This window comes from Dermacentor andersoni, chromosome 2 (assembly GCF_023375885.2).
Source record: "Dermacentor andersoni chromosome 2, qqDerAnde1_hic_scaffold, whole genome shotgun sequence".
NCBI classification, from domain to species: Eukaryota; Metazoa; Arthropoda; class Arachnida; order Ixodida; family Ixodidae; genus Dermacentor; species Dermacentor andersoni.
Window position 1 is genome coordinate 168,064,229 of NC_092815.1, and position 23,411 is coordinate 168,087,639.

At 43.9% G+C, this 23,411-nt stretch overlaps 1 long non-coding RNA gene across 1 annotated transcript; it reads right to left on the minus strand.

Annotated features, from left to right (window-relative positions):
• Window positions 1–12,768: 12,768 nt before the first annotated feature.
• On the minus strand, window positions 12,769–14,904 carry LOC126540902 (uncharacterized). Its single transcript, XR_008614511.2, has 3 exons — window positions 14,892–14,904; window positions 14,726–14,754; window positions 12,769–13,113 (listed from the first exon to the last, which is right to left on the minus strand). It is a non-coding gene; the product is annotated as an uncharacterized lncRNA (long non-coding RNA).
• Window positions 14,905–23,411: the final 8,507 nt, after the last annotated feature.

Here is a 23,411-nt window from a genome sequence, read left to right on the forward strand (position 1 = left end):
CAGAACTTCAATGCTCGATTCTCGAAGCCTCTTTTTTCATAGGCCAATACTTAAATGAAGGGCTCCTTAGAATTAGAATGTGACTTCAAGGCAGTCGATTTGTGAAAGTTTGAGATTAAAATTGGGGGGGGGGGAGGAGAAAGTAAAATAAAGAACTGATATTTACACCATCACGCCTGGCCATGAGGGTCATTTCATTGCGAATACGCCTCAAGTGCGAAAAAAAAAATACTCCGTAGTACTGAGATGCTTTTGTCTTCCGAGTGCTACTTCCAAAGTCGAAGCTCTTGGCTATGCACGATGTCTCTGAGTGTCTCAAGAAGCATTCCGGGAGAGTTTCTTCCACCAAACACTCGACAACTGCAGCAATGTCACGAAATCCAGAAGTAGATGTCAATGTTTTCCTTCGCGACCTTTTGTCTGCAGCTATGAGCTCCTGGAAACGATGGAACCGAAACGGAACAAGAAATGTTCGCGCGCAGCTTCTAAACAAAGCTTACTGGAAAACGCAAGGACAGTATAGGGGCCTCCTATTTTAGGTGCAGGTGAAAATTCATGGAGAATCGTTAGACTGCATGGTCAGTCTGACGACAAGTTCTTCAAATTTACGCAAGCTTTTTAATCATGAGCATTAGTGATGGCCAACAGATTGAACAAGTTGTTAATTTCCTTTATGTGACACAATTTCAATAAAGTATATAGCTGCTCTGTGAATTCCTTTCGCCACATTGTGTTTTTGCCTAACAAACTGCAGCCTGCCGCACCCAGAGTAATCGGCTAACGATTGCTCGAGTTGCATAAGTTTTCCTTTGACACACCTCTCGCCTTAGGCCGCATTGCTATTTCCACAGGGAACAGTCAGTAGGAAAACGACCGTCAGTTGGCAAGATACACAGCTGTTCTTACAGTTACCTCCACACCCTACTTGGCTCATGGCACTCGTACCTCGTTTTTCAGGGTAACAACAGCGAAGAACTGGAAGCTGTGTTTGCGCCGTCCGTCCTTTTTATGACTACAACGTCGTGTCATTGTCGTCATCGTGAGGCAAGTTCCTCATTCATGGCAACCCTCTTATAACCTGTTGAACCAAAATAAAATTTCTCAAGGATTGTTTGGTTGAGAGCCAGGTACCTTAACTACTGTCGATCGAAAAGTCTACAAATGAGCACATTTTTTGATGTTTTGTGTGCCCCCTATATGCCCAGACGGGCGCAGTTTGTGCACGGGTTTCGTAGGCGGCACCAGGCAATAGCAGTGTTGACAAAGACGACGGGGAACGCATCGCAACGAGCACTGTCCAAGCTCGTGGCTCGCAGTGAATGATTTCGAAATCAGGTGAAACTTTTAAGCCGGGGGGCATTTTTTTTTCTAAAACTCACTCAAGCTGCTGAAACTTTCAAAGCGAATGGCTTTTTTCGTATCATCATACCAGTATTTTTTTGTTCAGCTAAACATTTTCGTCGGGCGACCCCAACGTCACTGCACTTAACACAACGTCTCGTGTACCGTTCTCGAAGGACTTGCGCTTCATGGAGTGTCGCGGAGCGCTAGCTTACAGCAGGTGAGAATGACTGAAAGTGGCGCTTCACGTACGCGCCCGACATTCGAAAGCACTACTTTGGTATTTTATATGCGAGGGCTCGATTGAGGTCTAATGGTCATAGCACTGGGCTGCTGTAAGCAGGACAAAGGTTCGATCACACCATCATTGAGGCAGCAATATAGGCAAACTTGACCCACTAGAGGTATTCAACAGAAAAATTGATGGGCGTATCCAGTATGCGGGCGCGTCAGTGTCCCTCAAATTGAAACTTTAAACATAGAAGGTTTAGAAAAGTATCTTTGATAAACATGATACCTTTCTGGAAGCGGTAGGCTATTCGCTTCCATTGGCAATCCTCTTTGGTGGTTTGTGCGCGCAATTTTTAGTGCAATGCATATTTTGCTTGCGCCATAGGTTCTCTTGTTTAAGCGAAGGCCCATAAGAAACAGCACTGAAACTTTGCGCGCTAAGAGCAGCGCTGTAACGAGGAGCTCAGCGTGCTGACTAAATTCTTGCAGGCGAGCCGACCGCCCCAGGCCTCAGTGGATCGGTTGCTTTAGCTTAGTGCTTCTGAGCACAAGGTTGTGGGTTAGCTTCGACGCGACAGAGGCTTACATTTTGTTGGATGAAATTGCTAGGACGCTCACGTCACCACAATTAGGTGAACGTCAAAGAACCCAAATTGATCAAAATCGATACGCAGTCTCCTACTACGCCGCCCCTTATAGCCGACTGTGAAGCTTACGGATTGGAACCCTCATTTTTTGTTCATAAGATATGCCGGTGCTGACCTGTCTCAGCACCCGCATGAAATACCATCAAAGCGCATGCATTGCTATGCCAGGCTGGACTCATACGGCCTAAAGAAGGCGTCGATAGCGGTACGTACCTTTGATAATTCAAGTTGCGCATATCGCCGCAGCACGTCGCCATCATTACCAACTGCGACAGCATTTTCTAGACGGAAACTCAAGCAACTGCAGGGCTTCAGGGCCTCCGCTTTCTCAGTATGTGCCAGCGCAAAGATCAAATTTTTTTTCAACCTTGTTTTTCGCGCAGGGGCCGGCGCGCTTTGTGCGTCTTTATTCAACATTACCACTCACCTGCCACCAATATGTCTGCGCTATTTGACTGCGTCAGCCTGTAAGCTTGGTCGCTGTACTTCTCGTGAGCCTCGTCGGAGCAGGCTTTCTAGAAAGCTCATCGTAAGCCTGATTAAGCATGATGTGATTCTTCCGACTCAAATGTTTTGAGCAAATTCAACAGATGGTTTGCTTAAGTGTCCCTCGGTTTATACATATAGACAACATGGGTCTCAGCGCTAGTTTAATGTTGCACAATCGTATGCTTTTAGCAGTTCTATTGGATATATATATATATATATATATATATATATATTGAATGAGAAGAAAGGGAACCTGGTGGCCCGATTTTTATTAATCATATCAGAAGCCATCAAACAAAGACACTAAGGAAAACATAGGGGAAATGACTAGTACGTTCTACTTGAATTAAAGAAAATTATAAATGAACGAAAATGAAAGTGGATGAAAAAACAACTGGCCGCAGGTTGGACACCACCCCACGTCTTCGCATAACGCGTGCGATGCTCTGACGCTTGAGCTACCGCAGTACCGTTTTCCCATTCGCGTCATGGGGTATTTATGTTTTAGTACTTGAACTAACCTGGGAGCACGGTGGAAGAAGGGAGGTGATCCGACGGCGCCGCGATGCGCGGCCACCTAGTGTGACCCACTTTAGACCCCCAGAATAGGTGCTGCCCCTTGCACCAACCGCGTGCGTAACTTTTTGGCTCACTTTGCTGGCGCTTCCACGGGAGCGGTCGGCAGAGGCGCTTTATTTCGATGCATATGTGCCGTTCACATGCTTAAAACAACTCTGTTTGTTTGGAGGAACACTCCTTTATATTTCTGCCGACATTCTGAGCTTTAGTTCGACTCGAGACCGCATGAGGGATTTATTAATTGAGAGCTCTAGCAGCTGTCATATTGCGCGTATGGCTGCATTAGACTCTAATTTTTATATTTACGACAAACACAACCGCTATAATTGCGCACTTTTTAAATGTTCCAAAGTGAGCTCCGCGTAACATGCATTCAGAGGAGTGCTAGAGCACTAGATAAGCCTCCACAGGTGTCAATGGGTACAAATCATGCGTTGCTCATTCTGCAAAATGTCACGGCACACTTTGAGGGGTGCTAAAATTGATTTCTGAATTGTTTTAGGAGTGCAACAGCCAAAGAAAACTGCATTCACTTTGCTTACTTGTATTGTAAGAGAAGTAATGCAGCATTTTAATTAAGCAGGTCGTTTATCTCGTTAAAGGCAACAGGTAGTTATAAATTTGAATGGCTAAAACAAAGAATACAACACAGATAAGTTAGAAGCAACACAGAAACACAACCAGCAGAGCATGTCCTTGTTCCCTTCAGCAGCCGCACACGGTTACAAGCACGTTGCAAGCTTGCGCCGTATCGATGGTAACTACTATACCGCCGTCGGTTGCTCAGCAGATGTTTGGTTTCGCGTTGCCGTGCTCCACTGGATATATGAAGCCGCGTAGAAGTCGCGGAAGATGTGCCTTCATTTGGGCATTCCACAGCCGAATGTTTGCACCGAGAGCTCTCACATTTGGCCCCTCAGCTGGTAGAACAGCGCGTGTAGCTCACACACGCCTCGCGAGCTTTCTCAAGTTGCGCAACTTGCTGCTTTCAGACCTTCTTTGTTTGCTGAACTGTCAGATCATAATCAGAACAAAGTAATCTAAAAGACGCGCTGCAATATCTACTGTGCGCTCAGTACATGGAAATTCAATGCGATGCTTATCAGGCATTTCATCAATAGTGAGGTTGTAAGCATCAGATTTCCAGGATGTTTCCGGAAAACTACTTCTGCTCTTTCCAGCTTTCGAAATATGTGAGCAGCCGTGTGCTGAAGCCAGACTCGTGCCTTGAGGTTTACAAGAGCAGCCTGCGGTCGTTGATACGAGCAGCCTCCGATCGCGCGTTGTCGGCTCGAGCAGACGACCCGTGTCTATCTTGTCGAAAATGACGGTATATTTATAGTAAGCGGCTTGAAACGTTCCACCTGCTCAGAGTTAGGCGTCTGAATAACGAAAAAGAGCATGTCGTTAGGTATGGGTGTTTCAATGCCGACTGAGGTCGTTATTTATCCACGCTTGCGATAGCAGTATTGGTGGAGAGCAAGGCCCCCTGAACGTGCGCTGCCCCTAGCGGTGGCGCTGAATCCGATCACACGAAGTGGCCGCTCCCTCGCCCCAGCGCGGGAAACCTCATTTCTTCCACCATGCCTGGGAGTTTCAGCCAGCGCCACCGCTCACAAACCTTGGCGGCGGATGTGGAACATCCTTTCTGCTGCAGGCGTAACGAGTAAGTGATCTATTTGGGTGACGGCAAGTGGTCAACAAACCAACGCATGCGACTTGAATGCATCACTGTTTCCGGATTCGAGACCCTCCTTATGTAGTGAAGGAGAAGAAAGCGAACGAAGGGGCCCGATTTTTTATTAATCATAAGATGCCGACAAAGAAAGACACTAGTAATAAAGAATTGTTACATACAGTATCGTATAAATATTTGGGTGTTCACCTAACCGAAAACCTCTCCTGGACAGACCATATTGCAGCCGTTTGCGCAAAAGCTTGAAGGACACTAGGTTACCTACGTCGTAATCTGGGTAATTCACCTTCCAACATCCGCAAATTGGCCTATCAGACATTTGTTCGTCCACAGCTCGAGTATGCATCATCCATTTGGTCCCCACATCCTACATACTTAATCGAGATGCTTGAATCAGTCCAGAACCGAGCTGCCCGTTTCATTTCACGTAATTATAGCCATCACTCCAGCGTAACGCAAATGAAACTCGATCATTCCATACAGCCTTTAGTTCTTCGCCGTAATATCGCTCTGTTATCCTTGTTTCACAAATATGTTTATAATGCCACACAATCTACACTACATATCCAGACCGCCTCGAACACGTCTCGTCGATTAAATAACCACTTAAGTTTTACGCGCATGTACGGTACGACACATGCTTTTAACTTTTCCGCACTCCCTACGGCCATTCGCTTGTGGAACAATCTGCCTGAGCACATTGCTTCTGAGTCAGATCAAGAAAAATTTCGTCATCTCCTACACGAGCATTTTTCATAATAGCACTTACAAATCACTTTATCTTTTTTCGTACACTTTGCAATCTGCTTCGAACATCCTGTGATATTCTTTTTTTATGCATTGCTATCTCGTTCTTGTGAATTGCTATTTTATGCTGCGTCGTGTGTTCACTTGTATGCCTTGTATATATTATTGCTTTTTTGCGTCCTTTTCCCTGAATATCACTTCAAGAATTGTACTCCCTGATATGTTCATCTTTTGTGTATTTTACTTTCTAGTATTAATGCCTTACGTTACGTTTTACTCATGTTATTTCCTTAAGTGTACCTTTGTGGCCTTTCATTACTTCAGTTGTTCCTGTTTCATGTTTTAATCTTGGTAGTGTTGTTGATGAGGCCTGTATTGAGGTATATCTTTTGTGTACCACTTTAGAAGGCTGCTTACTCTGTACCCCCCTTACACAATGCCCCCATGGGGCCTGTAAGGTATTTTAAATAAATAAATAAATAAATACCACGCGGTAAATTACTTGCACTTACTAATCGAATTTAAGAAAATAATAAATTGGTCGAAATCAAAATGGATGAAAGAACGAATGGCCGCAACTGGGATACGAAACCATGTCTTCGCATTACGCGTGCGATGTTCTTACCAATTGAGCCACGGCGACGGCTAGCAAGCGGTCGATGAACTTGGGTATTTGTGTTCACTGGATCTATCCCTGGGAGTGTTGACCAGCGACCTTCAGAACCAAGGTGGCTGGCTGTGGAACATCGTTTTTTGCCCGATGGCTTCACGTAGCGGGTGAACTTCGGGGAGCCGTGAGGTGGCTAATAAACCCTCGATGCTCTAGCATTTCTGTGGCGTCATTGAGTGTTGGCTTTATATTGTAACAATTAAATTAAACTGAACCCCTCGGTTCCCCTTCCTCTCTTGTTCATTCATAGCGAAGGTCTCGAATCTGGCACCTTTTATGACATTAATTAGCATACGAGGGTTTATTAGCCGCATGCTTGCTCTTTTAAGTTCACGTGCTCTGTGACACCACCATGCAACAACAAAAACAAGAATGTTCCACATCCACCCACATTGACTCTGCGTGGCGCTAAATGGCATTCCCAGGGCTAGATACAATAAACGTAAATAACCATGTTAGTGGACGGATCCATAGCCATCGCCTTAGCACAATTGGTAATTCAACGCACGCGTCATGCCGAGTTTGTGGGTTCGCTTCCGACCGGCTTTTCGTGCACTTTCATCTCCGTTTTCTTTATTATTCCCTACGTTTCAATTTAAACCACAGCTAATTTCTCCTATACTTCCCTTGGCTGCATTGACTTTGGCTTTATATAATTAAATATATATGCACTCATACCAGAACAAGCCAAAACCATAGACACCATACAGGAAATTACGCTTAATTCCTCATTGAAAACAGAAATGATAAACAAATAGATTTCAAAGTGGATGAAAACATTAATTTTCGTCTATTTCTCACTTATTTATTTCAATTAATATCTAACAGGAATATTCCCTGTGCTGTACTTGGTGTCGCTGTTTCTTCACTTATGATATGAGTAATAAAAATCGGGCCCTTCGGTTTCCTTTCTTCTCGTTTACTACATACCGAGGGTCTCGAATCCGGTAACATTGATACCTTTATGAATAATGTGTGGGTTTATGGAACAGTTGCCTTCATCCAAATAGGGCATGTACTCGTTACGCCTGCGGCAGGAAGGATGTTCCACATCCACCACCGAGGGTTTGGAGTAGTGGCGCTGGCCAGCACGCCCAGGGTGAGTCCTGGTAGATAAGACATACGTAAAATACCCCAGAAAGTCGATGGCAACACGGCGCTGCGGTAAATTAATAGGTAAAAGCATCGCACGCGTATTGCGAAAGCGTGTGTTCGTATCTGACCAGAGGCCAATATATTTTTTTCACAGCGAAACTGTATATGCTAGCCAATTCGTCGATCCGTTCGTCGCCTGTATATAAGCTGAAAACTCCTCCTGTAAGCTTCTGCGAGAACAAAAAAAGAAGAGAAAAAGCTGTTTCACATGGCGCGATTGGGCCGGAAAAAGTCGTTCTGCCGCGCACGTCGCAGACCGATTTTCGCTGACAGCTTTCACAAGGCTGTTTCACATGGCACGATTTTAGGCTGTTTCACATGGCGCGATTTTCAGTCAGCGACAGAGCGAATTCCATCGCTCAGCGACCGCCGCGACATCGTGGGCTCTCCGCGACTGGATTCCAGCAAGTTGGTCGCGCCGTCACCGAATCGCTGCGAATGGTGGGATGTGGGAGGGGCAACGTGTGACGTCAAAATAGGATCTGTCAATATAGGCGCTTTCCTGTTTTACCGCGCGTTGGTAGTTCTGGGGAGGAATGTCGCGCGCCAGTTTTAGTTATGCTTTAATAGACCGTACCCACCAGCGCCTGCGGCTTAGGAGCTTCATAAACATTTCTTTTTCTTCCGCTTACACAATTTGTTTAAAAGGAGAAGCTGCACGCTAGAGGTCGGGAGACGGACGCTGCTTCAACGTAAGGCATGTACCCACTTGATCGCCACCATCGTCAACCTCTTCATCGCTGCAAATTGTGCCAGCTGCTTATCCATGCACACTGAATAGTAGCGTGTTCTTCTGCAAAAACAAATACTCATCTAGGAAAAAAAGTTGTGACTTCCATAGTAACAACGAAACTAGAGTGTACTAAATGGAACCACCCCACCGACGCCGCACCAGCCGCACGCTCATACTTGCGGTGCTGTGCAGCGCCTCACTCGCCGCATCTGCAAGCTGTCGTAAAGTCGCAACGCTCCTAAACGTTAAAAAATGCTGTACTTATTCTATTATCAAACAACAATATGAAAATTCGAATATTTGACTAGTTCCCATGTTGTTTTTATTTCATGATGCAGGCGTGGATACTTCGTGAGCAGGGGGGCAACCTTGCGCATCGCGGCGACGGTAATCGCGTTGCCACAAACGCATGTTAAAGCTGTCAGCGAAAATAGCTCTGCGACGTGCGCGGCAGAACGACTTTTTTTCGCCCCAATCGCGCCATGTGAATCAGCCTATAAAGAGAAGCGCGCGATTGGGTGCTCCAGTGGTGACATTGATGCTCTCCGTTGCATTCGAGTGCGCGCCCAGCGGTTTCTCTACGGCTCTGAAATGGGTAGGCCACGCGTCATACGTACTCCTGAGGAGCAGAAACGCCGCTAGCAGAACTGGGAACGAGCTCGCCTACGCCGTGCTTCTGCTGAAACCCGGGCACGTGAACAGGCGCGTGCAGTCGAGCGCAAGCAGCAACTGCGTACCGAGCATCCGGCAGCCTACCAAGCCGTCGTTAAATGAACCGTCCACATTAACCCAGTGATAAACACCAGCGCCGCAGGCTTAAGCTGGTTAACCATCTGCGCGGAGTGCTTGGGCAGTAATTTTTTTATCCTCCCTCATTTTCATTTATTTATCATTTCGTTATTGCAATAAGGAGCTGCGATTTCCGCCTACGTTGTTCATGGGGTCAATATTTGCTGGTACATACCGTTCTTTTTGTTTCGTTCATATATGTTATATTTATTTATTTAATAATTATTCCCCATATCGTCATAGATTATACCTGGGTGGGAGCATCAAATGCACGTTGGTTTCAAAGAGCAATGCATGAGTAACTTTGTACATTGCTATTTTAATACATTACAGAAATGGTTCTGATGACAGCATCTACTTAGAACAAAAATGAAACAATACATTTGTAACTAAGACATAGGCAAGATACTCAGCTGATTAATTGTTTCTGCGATGACGTTGAAGCTAATTGTGAACCAAGCAATTCGTTCTCAATCACAAAAATATTTTTTTTATTGATGATTCGTTATGTACAGTTGGTTTCGATGAGTTCGAGTATTTAATTGCTAGAGGGAAAATTAGGATTTGACACAATTAGAATTGACAGAGTATTCGCCGACACTCTTATGCAATACTCTTTCAATACTAATTGTTCCAAAAACATTTTTCCCTCTAGCAATTAAACAATGAAGCTCATTTAAACCAAGTGTATATAAGGAATCATCAATAAAAGAATTTATTCGCATGATTGAGAACGGGTTGCCTGCTTCACAAGTAACCTCAACGTCACCGTAGAAACATTTAACCAACTGAGTGTCTTGCCTATGTCTTCGTTACGAATGGATCTTTATTCTTTGTGCTCTAAGCACATGGTGGAACCAAAACCATTTTTCTAATGCATTCATAGCAAATAGCAATGTATATTGTTATGCTTGTATAACTCTGTGAAACAAACTCGCATTTCATGCGCATATATATATATATATATATATATATATATATATATATATATATATATATATACATATATATGAAATGATAATAAAATGATGACGATATGATTATATGTTTTCATGAATACGAAAAAAATGGCCGGAGAAAATGGCTGTCAATCGTTCTAAAGAACAGCCAATACATGCATAACCATATGGCATTGCAAGTACATCATATCAAGATACAACGCAATGATACGCACAAAAAATGGAGTTCGAAAGGCAATTATCAGCTGACAGTAGAAAACATTACTAACTGCTGCAATGTTACCAAGCAAAAACAAGGACATAAAAATAATTGACCACCCTTCCACTACTGTGAAGTGGGGTGCATCCGAAGCTCGGGATCCGCGGCTCTTCGTTGTCGTAATGCCTCAGCTACGCGCTCTCTCACGGTGAGGTCGGCACGTCGGTGACGAGCCCTTTGTCTAGCGAGTTCCCACTAACTTTCATGAAACGCCGCTTGTTCTTCGGCGGAACGCACGAAGCGCGGCCCTCTCCCGCTGCCGTTCCTTCAACGCAGCCTGTTCTTCGGCAGAACAAAGCTCACGCGGCCGTCCCATCTGACTGCCGCGCCTGAATTGGCGAGAAACGGCGGACGCGAGGAGAGCGAACACATGATCACACCCTTTCCCTCGTCCGGAGGGAGGGAATGCCTGTGAGTGGCTCGCGCCTTGCGGTGCGTCTATTTACTTCTTCATGCATACAAACAACGCTTTAAAATGCGCGTGTGATGAACCGACAGAAGCTGAATTGATTGTCGTGGTCGTCTCGCCACTCGGAGGTCGGTGGTTCGAATCCACTGCCCGACAAGCAATTTTATTTTCGCACGGATAGAGCTTCTCCGTACGGCAACACCAACACCCACGCTGACACGAGGGACGCAATACACGTTTCTGTTGTAAAAAAAAAAGATAGTGACGTGCTTGTAAGACGAAGGAACACGAAGGATGTGACGGGCTATGAAGACAGCAAACTCAATTTTCTTAATCTTTCATTCATACGAGATGCAACCATACCAAACTTATACATAAGGAAAGATTCATGGGCTTCTCTACCATAATATGGACGAAATCCAGATTTCAGCAACGCGACTTTCAGCTGATCAAATGAATGGTCAGGGAGGTGCACCTGTTTCGATATGGACAGGTTGGGCAACGTGTCAGTGGGGGATTTATGAGTGTTAAAATGCAATCTAAAAGGACACTTTGCTGCCCAACGTGCTGTTTTTACTTTGTTTTCCATAGTGCTGTTTTTAGCACAACATACATTCAAGCATATATATCGCCTTTTCAATGTCGCAGTCAAAATCACCTTTGATATTTAAATGGAACTTTCAAGCCTTATTAGTCACCTCCTATGTACACATGCAGATGTAGGGAGACAATTTCAATCACGGTTTTCGGCAGGAATTGCTTCCGATGGCGTCAGAACAGGCAGTCTTAGGTGATGATATTCCTCGCTTTGCGATGTGCTACTTTAGGCGGTTCAGCGAAGATGTTTTTGCGGCGTTCACTTTGCATTAGGATCCTTTCGTGCTGTTTTAGTACATCCGAAACACGCGGAACTGGCACAGGATAGGTTAGGACGAGATTGGTCTGGAGGGAGGGAGTCGGTTTTTTCGCAGCGGCCTGAAGCGTCCTATGGTCATGCATTTGTGCTCGTTTTATTGCGTGGCTAATTAGTTGTGGTGGATAATTTTGTTTGACTAAAGCTTTTTTTTTAACGTTCGGCAATCTTTTTGAAACTCGGACTGTGAAGAACAGATTCTATAAGGATTGCTAGTTTTGTAATGGTTAACGTGGCTTATATCAAAGTGCAAATAGTGATATCGGTCTGACGGCTTCTTGCATAGGACACTAGATTAGTTTATCACTTTGCACTGAAATGCTGACATCAAGGAAGTTAATAGTATGTGAAGAATACGTGTGAAAACTGATATGGACGGATGGTTATATATATATATATATATATATATATATATATATATATATATATATATATGCACTACACTACTTCGTAACAAAGTCATACGTTCACAACTAAGCACAGGCACTCCTTCCTGCCAGCAAACGTTCCGAAGTTGTTGATTTAAGTGTAACTTACTTCGCCTGCATCTTTTAGGCATAACAGACTTTTTATCCTGACATGGATAAGGAAAATGTAGCGGAGGAGAGGTGAGACATGCGGCAGGATTGTGTTTCTTGTCCGTTGATTTGGTCATCCACACAAAGAAAAGTGCCGGTCACATTAAAAATATCAAGTTTCCAGACCGATTCAACTTGCTCTGTCAGTCATGCGTGGGTGCATAAATGTGCATGTGCGCCACACGGTACCTAAAACCGTAAAGCATAATTACGCCAATTTTTCCATAGTGCGAGTTCTGGCAGTTCGGGTATAGAAACGTGTGTTAACTAGCTATTTTATAACAACATTATTTCTCGAATATTCCGTAGCCCTAATTTTTCTTAGAATTTTTGGCATATCTTCTAAATGTTATGTGCCTAGCTGGCCTTGTCTTTCCTCTTTCAGCTCATTTGGTGATGTTGTATGCTCGCTTAATTAGACTGCCTCCAATTTGATGTAACAGACAGACGGTCTCGATTCCAAGCGGAATCGGTGGCCCCATTGAAGGAGCAAGAGAAGCTCTTCAAGTGATAGCATTTTAAAGAGTTGGCGATTAGGTATGGCACGTAACCAGAATGAGTTATACGGAAACGTTTCTGGGAGCCTAATTTTATTGTTGAGCATCTTGAAAGAGAAGGCACGTCAGGCACGTCACAAGGCGAAGTAACCGGCTTCGTTATCGAAATTTTTACGAAAGTTTTTACTTACAATTGAGACAAAAACATCTTTTTAACTAACGAACAAGGCGTATGTATATATTTAGTTTTCGGCGTTCTGACTCTGCACCACGTTTCCATGGGGTGCAGGAGTGTCTTCACGATCCGTAAGGTTGTCTTCGGCAGAGTACATATGCATCGGATGCTTGACCTGCAACCACTTGCCGATCTGCTCAAAAAGCCAACCCAGGGGTTCCCTCCAGTAGGAATCCACTTCATCGTCTGCAGGTGCAATCAAAAACGCAAGATTTGCGAGGCGGCTCTGTGTTTGAAGGTTTAATCGATAAATATTTCCGTAAGAGTTTAGCGAAATAGCTATTTACTTATTGCAACATGGCGGCAGAGCATGGGCGTCTACTGGACAAGCGGCATCGTCCCAGAAGAAATCAATTTTAGCGCACCCCAGTTTAGGCGCAACAACATCATCACCATAGTCATCATTCTCATGATCATCATCTGCATAACCAGTTTATTTTATGTGCGCTGCAGGACGAAGGCCGTCCAGGCCATCTGCAATTATATGTGGCTTGTACCAGCTACAAACGTTTAACAGCTGCGATTTTTCTAATTTCATCGAATCACCTGGTTCTCTGTCATCCACGAGTACAGTTCCTTTCTTCTAGGATACCATTCCTAACCTCCACTAGACGACGGGTTATTCACCCTACGCAATGCACCGCCTGCTCAGCTCAAATTTTTACCTTAATGTCAGCTAAATATAGGCTACTCCTAGTTGATATCTAATCATCAGCGATGTATTCCTGTATGTTAGAGTTACGCGTGTCATTTCTCGTTCCATCATTCGGTGCACGGTCGTGAACTACTAGTAAAGCTTTTTCAATATCTTTCCCACATCCGAGTGCTGCTACAACGCTGCGATTATTATTTTTAATTGCAAGGATAGCAATAACCTGCCGGTCATTACTTGGTAGTGACTACCGTATGCGCTCCATCCCATTTATGTCCTCCTGAAAATTTCCTTCTCATCCGCAGGTCCCTGTAACTAATTCACTAAGTTGAATGCACTCTTGCACAGATTTTAGAGGCTGACTGCCAATGAATTCTTTATCTGTTGTTAGTCTGTTGATTGTTGCTTTTTTCCTGCACATTAATCTTCAAGCGTACTCTTACATTTTGTTGGCTAAGGTGCTCAACCATGTTGTTTGAACTCCTCACCAAATTTGAGGAACAGCAGAATGAGGTATGCAAACTGCAGGTTACAGTGATATTCCCAGTTGACCTACACACCCGACTCGCCGTGGTCGCTTAGTGGCTTTGGTGTTGGGTTTCTAAATCAAATCCTCGCCATGGCGGCCGCATTTTTATGGGGGCGAATTGATAAATATGTCCATGCATTGTGTGCAGATTATAGAACTCCAAGTGTTCCAAATTATTCCGGTATTGCGGAGTCCTTTGCTACGGAGTGAGTCATAATGAGATAGTGGTATCGGCACGTGACATCCCAGAAATTGATTTCTTTTATTATTTACACCTAAACCTTTCTGTTCTAGCGGATTGAATGCTTTTAGTAATTCAGAAAACAGCATTGGAGAGTTAGTGTCCTTTCTTAACCCCTTTCTTTCTCAATGATTGCCACTTTTTCAATGCGTGAGGCGTCAACACTAGCCAAGCGCTAGAAGCTGTCCACAGGATTTTGTAACTACGATTGTTGTATAAGAATGTATTGAAACACTTTGTGGGCTACTAACTGTAATATGTGACCTACTTTTCACTATAGCATGCGCAATGAGAAGCTGTACCTTACTTTCGAACGTGTGGGCTTCACAAGTATACCTGGTGCCATCACTATATTTTTCGGTTGAAAAATACTTACCGTTCCCGTTTTCATTTTTGGCTTGCTGACTGAAAAGAGAAAGAAGACAGTGTGAACAAAATACGGACAAGTCGGTGCTCCGTAGGTTAACATGCCGCTGCACAACTTGCTTCCGAGGAAAGCTTCCGAGCAACCGCACTATGACATTCTTCGGGCGACTACTTACTCGAGCTTCCCACCTGAAACACAGACGGCAGTTAATGTAATTACGAGACTCAATGTTCCAGTTGAGATTCTCCTTCGTTGCCTACTTACTTGCAATCGTCCATGAGAGTAGAACTGCCAGAAGGCACAAAAACAACTTCATTTTACTGGTTGTCCCTGAAAAACAAGGATAAAGCCCAAATGGAATAAGAACACTGACGGTGGCTATAATGTGCAGAATGAGCCGAATACTTCATAGGTGCACTAAAAAAGACGACATGTTCGTCGTGGGGCATTTGCTATACGGTTGGATGCCACGCATTGAATCTGGTAGCTTTGCTGGGCTGTCGAAAAACCACGTATACATAGGACACGTAGAGAAATAAACTGAAGTTTCACTTTTTGGTAACATGCACGCCGGCGTCATCAAAAGTGACTTTTCCTTTGCACTATAAGTTTTAAACCTCCCCCCCTCCCCCGCATTGTTCTTCTTTTGCACAATAGAGGATAAAGCGCAAGACAACGTTATCATTTCCCACACGCTGATCAGCTGCTTTCTGAAATGGTATAAAACATTGTTTATCAAGGAAGCTTTCTGGGATTATGAACATTTTAGCCGTCGCTACGATGAGGTACGAGAACACTCAAATATTACCCACGGGAATTTTAGTATATTTCCAACGGCCTAATGTTGCACAGACAGTTGGAAATCAAGGTAGCGTTTCTTTTATGCCGGCGTGCCATGCCTAAGAGTGCTACGCGATAACTAGAAGAATGAAATATCATGTCGCCGTTTATGGGAGCTGTCAATTTCGCGCCTTCGTTATTCCCGCAGTTTTTACTGTGTAGATCCCTGCCGTTTCGTTGAGCTTGCCATGTCGCCATCAGCATCGCTGTCATGAAGCCGCCATTGGTGTAAATCAGGTGTTGGCACGTAAACAATTGTTTCAGAAAAGCACAGTAAAATGTACCTCAAGCAACACTTACCTTGTAAACATGGCAAAAAAGGAGAAGTGTGTTATTCCTGACCGCTTTGCCTGAACCGGTGCTTCATTTGGCAAAGCCGTCAACTCATCCATTATGTGCGGCAGACTAGCATTATGTTTCAATTGAATTATCCTGTGGTATCCATACAACGGGGGTTGTTATAATTAATATTATTATTACTGTGAATAACATATTATTAGTATTATTATCAGCCTATTATCAATTCAGCAAGCAATTATTTATAAAGTGGCATACGGTCGAGGATCCAGATGTCAAAAACTGCAACGGGACTCTAGGTTAAAAAAAGATGTATAAAACGTGGGTTCAACGCAGCAAAATGAAAAAAGTTCAATGTAAAAAAAGATAAACGCGCAAAATGAAACACATTGGTAAGTGACAACCAGCGAACAAATACATGCAGAGTGACCATTTTTATGCTTTATGGCATATCTAAAGATCACCTGTGGCAGATAGCATCATTTTTTTCCCTGAGCTAGTTATTGGAAGAGGCTGATTTTACTAGCACGAGAAAACGAAACAATACACGACAAGGATTTCCATCGACATCACATTCACGTATAAAACTAATTACCAAAATATACCAATTACCTTCTCAAATATTCAATAGCGCACAAATACGAATTTACGAAATGCAGCCGGTATCCACTTAGCAGGCGTATCCACTTAAAATGAATTTGCAGAATAACGTCAGTTTGGAGATATGTGCCAAGAAAGCCTTCGTAATAATGTGTTGTTGCTCCACTTACTTCTTTAACAAAGAGCTCTTTTATGCACTGAAACATAAATGTAACTGGAAAGCCCATGTATTTCGTCCCAAACTGTTGGAAATAATATCTAAAACTGGTGTCATCCTGGATATTCAGTTCAAGAGGACACGTCTTGCAAGCTCAACGGCTACAATTTGTGAATTGCAATACGTGCCGTAAATTATTTTAAAATAAGTTAATTAGTGACTTCTTCGTGAGTAATTTAATAAGTGTTTTGATTTCTCGTCCTAGGAATGTCCGCCTCTTCCAGATCAAGGACGAGAATTGCGCTATCTAGCTTCCACAGGTGATTTTTTTTAAATCCCCGTATGTGATCACCCCGTATATCAAAAAGCACAAATATACAGCAGTATACATATGGGGAATGAAAACATTCCCACTAACTAAAACATCTCAATTCATGTTTGAATGTAATCAAACATAATGATTGTTTGGTGAATGTGGTAGGTTATCAGGCTGTACAGCAACACAGATATATTTAGTTTCCTTATCACTAAAGACGATATTCGCGTTTCCCCAAATGGTAGAACATTGCGCTCAACTAAGTAGAAAGAAACGTCTGCAAAAGTGTACATTTATAAGAAAAGAGTGTAAAGTACTTTGCATCCCATTACTAATGAGATAGCATCGTAGGTGAACTTCAACAACTTTGGACGCATCGCTTTCCTGCGATGAAACACATAAGGCCATGCCGCAGGCAGTGCAGCCTCACGCAGCGCCTCAAAGCGCCAGCTGTCATGGGTGAAGAATGCAAGAGATGGGCAGGTGACGCACGTGCTAGATGTATTAAAGTGGGGCTCAGGGGTGAGAGAAGCGTGCGTCCGTTGCTACTCTAATGTTTGGAGAGTCAGGTTGCTGTTTTCGAAGACAGAGGTTCGATCGCATCATCGGTGACGCATTTCTTCATAGCATTACAGGCAGATATAGCCACTTCGGAGACATCCAATAGAAAAATGGTAGTGTGTTATGTTTCCGCGACCACGTCAACGTGTGCACGAACTCACGAGATTCTAAACGATCCCACGTGTCGGAACGACGAGCAAAACGAGAACATGGTAAAAGCAGGCACCAACATTTCGACAAGCCAACTTGTCGAAACGTTGGCGCCCGCTTTTACCTTGTTCTCGTTTTGGTCATCGTCTTGACTTTCCATCTCCCGCCTTCCCCGTGTTTTCTCAGGTATAGGAACGTCACTTTTGTAAATGATAATGTGCAAGCTAGCCCCAGATGCATTCGCGCGAGGCTGTCGAGACGTCACGATAATCCCATTGTAGCTATGCTAACGCATACTCTGAGAACTGGCGATGATAAGTTCTGGCCTGTTTTTAAAGCAAAGTTTCCTGGCCGAGTGCGAAGTGTTTTTCGTACGTATATGGACCTCTAACGCCGAACACGTTTAAGGGGATATTGGCGCTATCTAGCAATGGTGCAGTGAAAAAGTAGGGGACCATTTCAAGCATAGAGATTCAATACCACAATTACTGGAGAAAACTGTGGCGCTATTGTTTACGAGAACTGCACATAGAATGGCTCGGCCAGCGTGGGTATATATTTGCGTAACTATTGTCCTGTTGGCTTCAGAGGACCTTGGGACTTTGCAGATCGCCAGTAGAGCGTTATGAATAATTAATAAATACTGATAAAACATTTGAGGACGCTTAAGTTTCGCCTTCAAGAGTGGAACGCGATAACGTTATCGCATCCCGTTCGCACCGCCCATTCATTCGCTCGGCATGCTCTTGAGTCACACAAAGGCATAGTTTGCATATACAACACTTATAAGTCCACAGCACAACTTTTTTCTAATTATTTGTTCCAGGGGCACCATGCAGACGCATGACTCCTCGCCAGCAGCACGGCACACATGGCAGGGGACGCTTTCCCATCAGACACCCTACTGCGCAGCGATCACAGTCAGAGGCGTCCCGCATCGGACGCTGCACCTAGGAATTGCGCTGTGAGCGGAAAAAGGAGCCGCGTCGCCTAAACCAAAGCCACCTAGAAAAAAAAGGAAGGCCTCCGCACGCCGGTGTGACGTCACGCTAGTCGGATGAGCCGGACAGTCGACGCCGTCGGCGTCTCCGCGCCTAGGTTCGTTGCGCTTGCAGGGTGTCTCTTTGCGCGTCGCGGATACTATGGCATGGGAAAATTAGTGCTGTCCTTAAAGTGCCAGCACCTTATCAATGCCTATGCTTCGGTTCGAAAGCAAGACATGTATAGCTGACGCAAGAAATAAGGGGGAGCCGTTGGTTCACCGCAGTCAACACCACCATAGAAAGCAGCATTCTTTCATACCTTCCTTAGATTACTTGATTGGCAACATTTTTTTTTTTTTGCGTGTATCGCAACACGACCTGCCTTATTGTGCTTGTGATGTTTGGTCGGGACTAAGACAAGCAAACTGCATGCAGCTTAGTCACTTTAACCTTAGACGGAAAGAAAGAAAGAGGAAAACTGCATATTGAAGACACAGAATATACTTTATTCACAAATGATAAGAACTGCATTCAGAAACAAACATGTTATATCTTCCATATACAATTATCATTCTCACTCTTGCATTGCGTAAAACAGTCCTCGCTGGACACACGAATATCGAGGTTCATTTTATTGTTAAAATTTTATTATTATAGGGTCAAGCACAACTAATTCTCAAATAGAATAAGCTTCCGTCTTTGTTGTACCATTTCTTGTGGTTATATTATTTCCACCCGCCTTGTTTGCAGGCCTTATTGGTCTTCATAAAATACTGAGATAATGGTGAAAAGTAAGTAAAAACGAGAGGCCTACTCTCAGTCCGAAAGGAAAACATGCAATTAATGGATTGCGGTAGCATGGAGAGTTCGAATGATAAACAGGTAGCACAATGCGCTCAAATAACATTTCAATTGGCCATAATGCAGGGTTTAAATTTTGATAATGTAGGCAAATAAGTCCTAGCTACGCCACAGGTTTCTTTTTACAAGGGTTCTGTCAACACAAACATACGTAGATGTTCAACAAAACAGAGCTTCATGAATAAAAAATAAATAATGAGAAACATCTCAGGCCTTCAAGGTCTGCAATTTTTGGTCGTTCTTGGCGTTGCGTAATTTGTCGTTTTCTGTGCGGCACAAGTTGTTCAGCAGTGTATTCGCTGCAGCACTTACAACATGCCCCAATACCTCCTGTGCAGGATGACCGAAATCACACACATCGACATCCTCAAAGTCATGAAGGGTAGCGAACACAAGGCCGACAAGAGTATCTTTCTGCTTAGGAAGGCTGAAAAATCGTACGGCATATTCTGGTGTCCTGAGCTTCTCCAATATAATTTCAGTAAAGAGTACAGCATTAACTACAACTGCTCGTGGAAACTTCAGGCCACCCCTTGTCATCTTCGTGATTAATGCATTCTCAGGGTCATCTAGATCGACGTCTTGCATCACAAGGCTTTCACTGCAAGATGCGCATGTCAGCTTTTTTAGAGCTGCATGGGCACAATAGCCGGCAACATAGGTTAGTGCCGGTAGCCTTGACGTTTTTTTCTCAATGTCGAAGTCGGTCACAGTGACTTGAAACTGGCCGTTTCCTGAATCTACACTTGTCTCCAACGTGTTCGCGCTCGGTGGTAGTAGAATGTCCAAATCTGGCAGGTCCAGAACCTTCTGCAAACGCAATTTGTTTTCAGATTCATATATCTGCCTTATAGACACGTGGTAATTGGCACCAGACAATTGCCGGTACTTTCCAAAGCGATCCTCTAAGCTATCAGTTTGAAATTTGCGCAAAAGAACATACTCGAAATGAAGCTCTTTGAGACAGTATATGGCAAGTTCGTGCAAGGCATGGGTAGTGTGGCTGAAAGCTATGTGCGTTTCACGTGTCAAGCGGCCATTGTCATGTTCGAGGCTTCTCCAGTGATCAAGCCATTGAACTATTCTCTCTAAGAATTCTAGTTGAGGACATGACGATGAAACTATTGGACCTTGCAATTGATCTCGCAACCGCTGTCCTTTTCTTGGCGTCTTGACGTTAACAATGTTCCACCAAGTCAAAATGGTGTCGACATATTGAGAGGTTTCCTTTGCATGCTGGAACGTTGCAACACTGAGAGCAGCAACAGTAGATGAGGTAAAAATCTTTAAGGCCAGTTTAACGTTCTGCCGTTCCATGTTTGAGGGGTTCAGTGCCTTCAAAGTGAGCGTTGGTGCTAGCTTCAAGCGCTCATGCTTTTCAGCTTCGTGCAGCTGGCATAATACCTTGAAAGATGCTGTAAGTATCTTTGGTTCAGCCTCATCACTCTTCGGTTCAGGAAAGCACATGCATTTGCCAATGTTTCTTTGATTCAGACAGTTATTTCTTATACACTTTAGTATGTGAACTGGGTCCACCACAAATAACAGGGGTCGTGATGGGTCAGCAGGATGCTGGTAAACAATGCTGACACTTGCCGGCTTAGCGAAGTAGGACATGGCTTTTCTGTTTATGCTGTTATTGTCCGAGATCACTGCGATTATTCTAAAACCAGATGCCTCTAGATCAAGAACAATCTTCCGAAGGAAGTCGTTCAGCGCCTTAGCATCGATTTGTGCCACAGGAAGGATGTGTACAACATCCTTGTTTGAAGAAAGCAGGCTCTGTATCATAAATACGTGGGCAGTTCTTGCTGCAGTGGATGAATTTACCGCAGCACCAGTAACCAACCCAGCCTTGTAATCAAAAAATGATTGAAGGTGAATCTCATCAATCATTAATGTTGCAGTCTTTTCATGTTCCTTATATGTGCTTACAATACGCTTTGCATAAGAAAGAAAGCTACATTCTTGCTGCTCCGGAGAAGCGGGGCAGTGCCGTACATAGCGAGGAGGGGGTATTCTATGTTTGCCGCGAGATGGCTCTGCGTGTTCGCCAAGCGCAGAAGAACTGTAGCAGAAACGTACTTCGCTACTCGCTTAACTGCGACTTCTCTAATTTACATGCTCATCTCCAAACTCGCTCAACTCAGGGCGTACATCGTACATGCTCGTCAACATGCTCAACTCCAAATCCACGCTTCAACACACATATAGACAAAAGACTCACGATCAAATCACACCAAGGATGTTTCAGTGTACGTAGATATCAACTGGTGTTGAGTCTGCCTGTCTTTTTTTGTTTTGGTCCTTTGTGCTTGGGCACTACTGATATGTTATACCATTAACCGAAACCACAAATGGGATCGCTAACAGTGAACATATCACTATATAGCAGCATATTTCCTAGCCTTGTTGATTTAATATATTTAGATTATAGAAGGCCTCTACCGAAACAATGTTTTTTGGGTACATCATCGTAGGATTAAAGCAAAAATCAGAGCGTCTTAGCTTATCTAACTACCAACTCGAAAAAAATATTCATCTAGCACCAACATCTTACTATTTCCTCTTGAGCAAAACAATAACCAATAATTTCAATGTAAATTTTGTGGTTCAAACAACTTCGAACAACTTGTGCTTCCAGAAATGTAATAATTATGATTGATTTACCTGAAGCTAGAATCCGTTGATATGAAAGAAGTCTGCTTTTCCTGCTGGGTTTGGGCGAGCTGGAATTCGTTGATCTGACAAAGTCGGCTTTGCCTACAGGGTATGGGGCTATAAATTTCCTTCTTTTGGCGTCAGAAGCTATATCTACTCTGGGCGGCACGGTCGCCTTCCTGTTCAAGGTGACAAGTTTCCGGTTGCGCAAATGGACTGCATAGTCGAGAAGGGGCGTCATGTGTTGTGTTATCTAAAGATGTCAGTTTTCCCATAGCATTTTGAGGTTGATGTCACATGGTAGGTGCCCTCCAGCGTATTTAGTGTCCCTGAAGATTGGCAAATGCCACGCTAGCTTTTCTAAGGAACAAGGTATGACGCCTTACTCCTAGATACGTTAAAAAAGAATGCAACGGCATCCCGTCGTCAGCGCCACCTTATGACTCCCGATTATCGAGAAGCAGGCGAAGTTTCTCCTGAACGATTAAAAGTTTTTTTTTTTCAACATCGCAGCTTCACTGCCATGCATTTGGCGAGACGCTGACTGCACTCGGTTGCAAAAGTTTTGGGGAGGAATGGCTGCGTTGTGACACTGAAGTCGAAGGGTGGGGCTGAGATCCGTTTCTCTGAGTCGATGTAAAGTGTTCGAGCGAGCTAGAATCGGATAGTAAAGTAACATGTAAGTTGTACCTTGAGTTGTGACGAAGTCGCCGTAGGAAACGTTGTTTTCTTCAACATTTATTTTAGCGTGTGGCACGAACAGACGAACACGTAAATCAACATTTCAAACATATATATGCATGCCCAGGGCTTCTTGGGAAAATGCACGAGGTAGAAGTCGAAGGGAATGCACCCAGCAGGTGCACCGATACGCAGACAATGGCTCTTCAGTCAGGCTGTTATCACGCGGTGTGCCGTGTGACCACTTATGGAGATAAAGAAACAGGCGAACCTGCCGTGCATTGTAATAAAAGCACAATCAGTGACGTGTTATAAGTGTTGTCGCCATAGTGCGCAACAGCGGGTTCAGAAAGGCAGAAAGACGATTCCAACACCTTTAATTACTGCCGCTGAATAGGCCACGCAGTTACAGCATCTGTAAGATAATTATGGGATTCTCCTGATTGCAATAGTCGCCAGATATGTGTGCGCTATTACAATTAAAAATACACCGCAAGAAAGCATGAAAAGATGAAAAAAATTTACGAGTAGAACGCGTGTACCAATAATCTTTACCTCATGCGTACATAAGCCACGTCTTTCTATGCC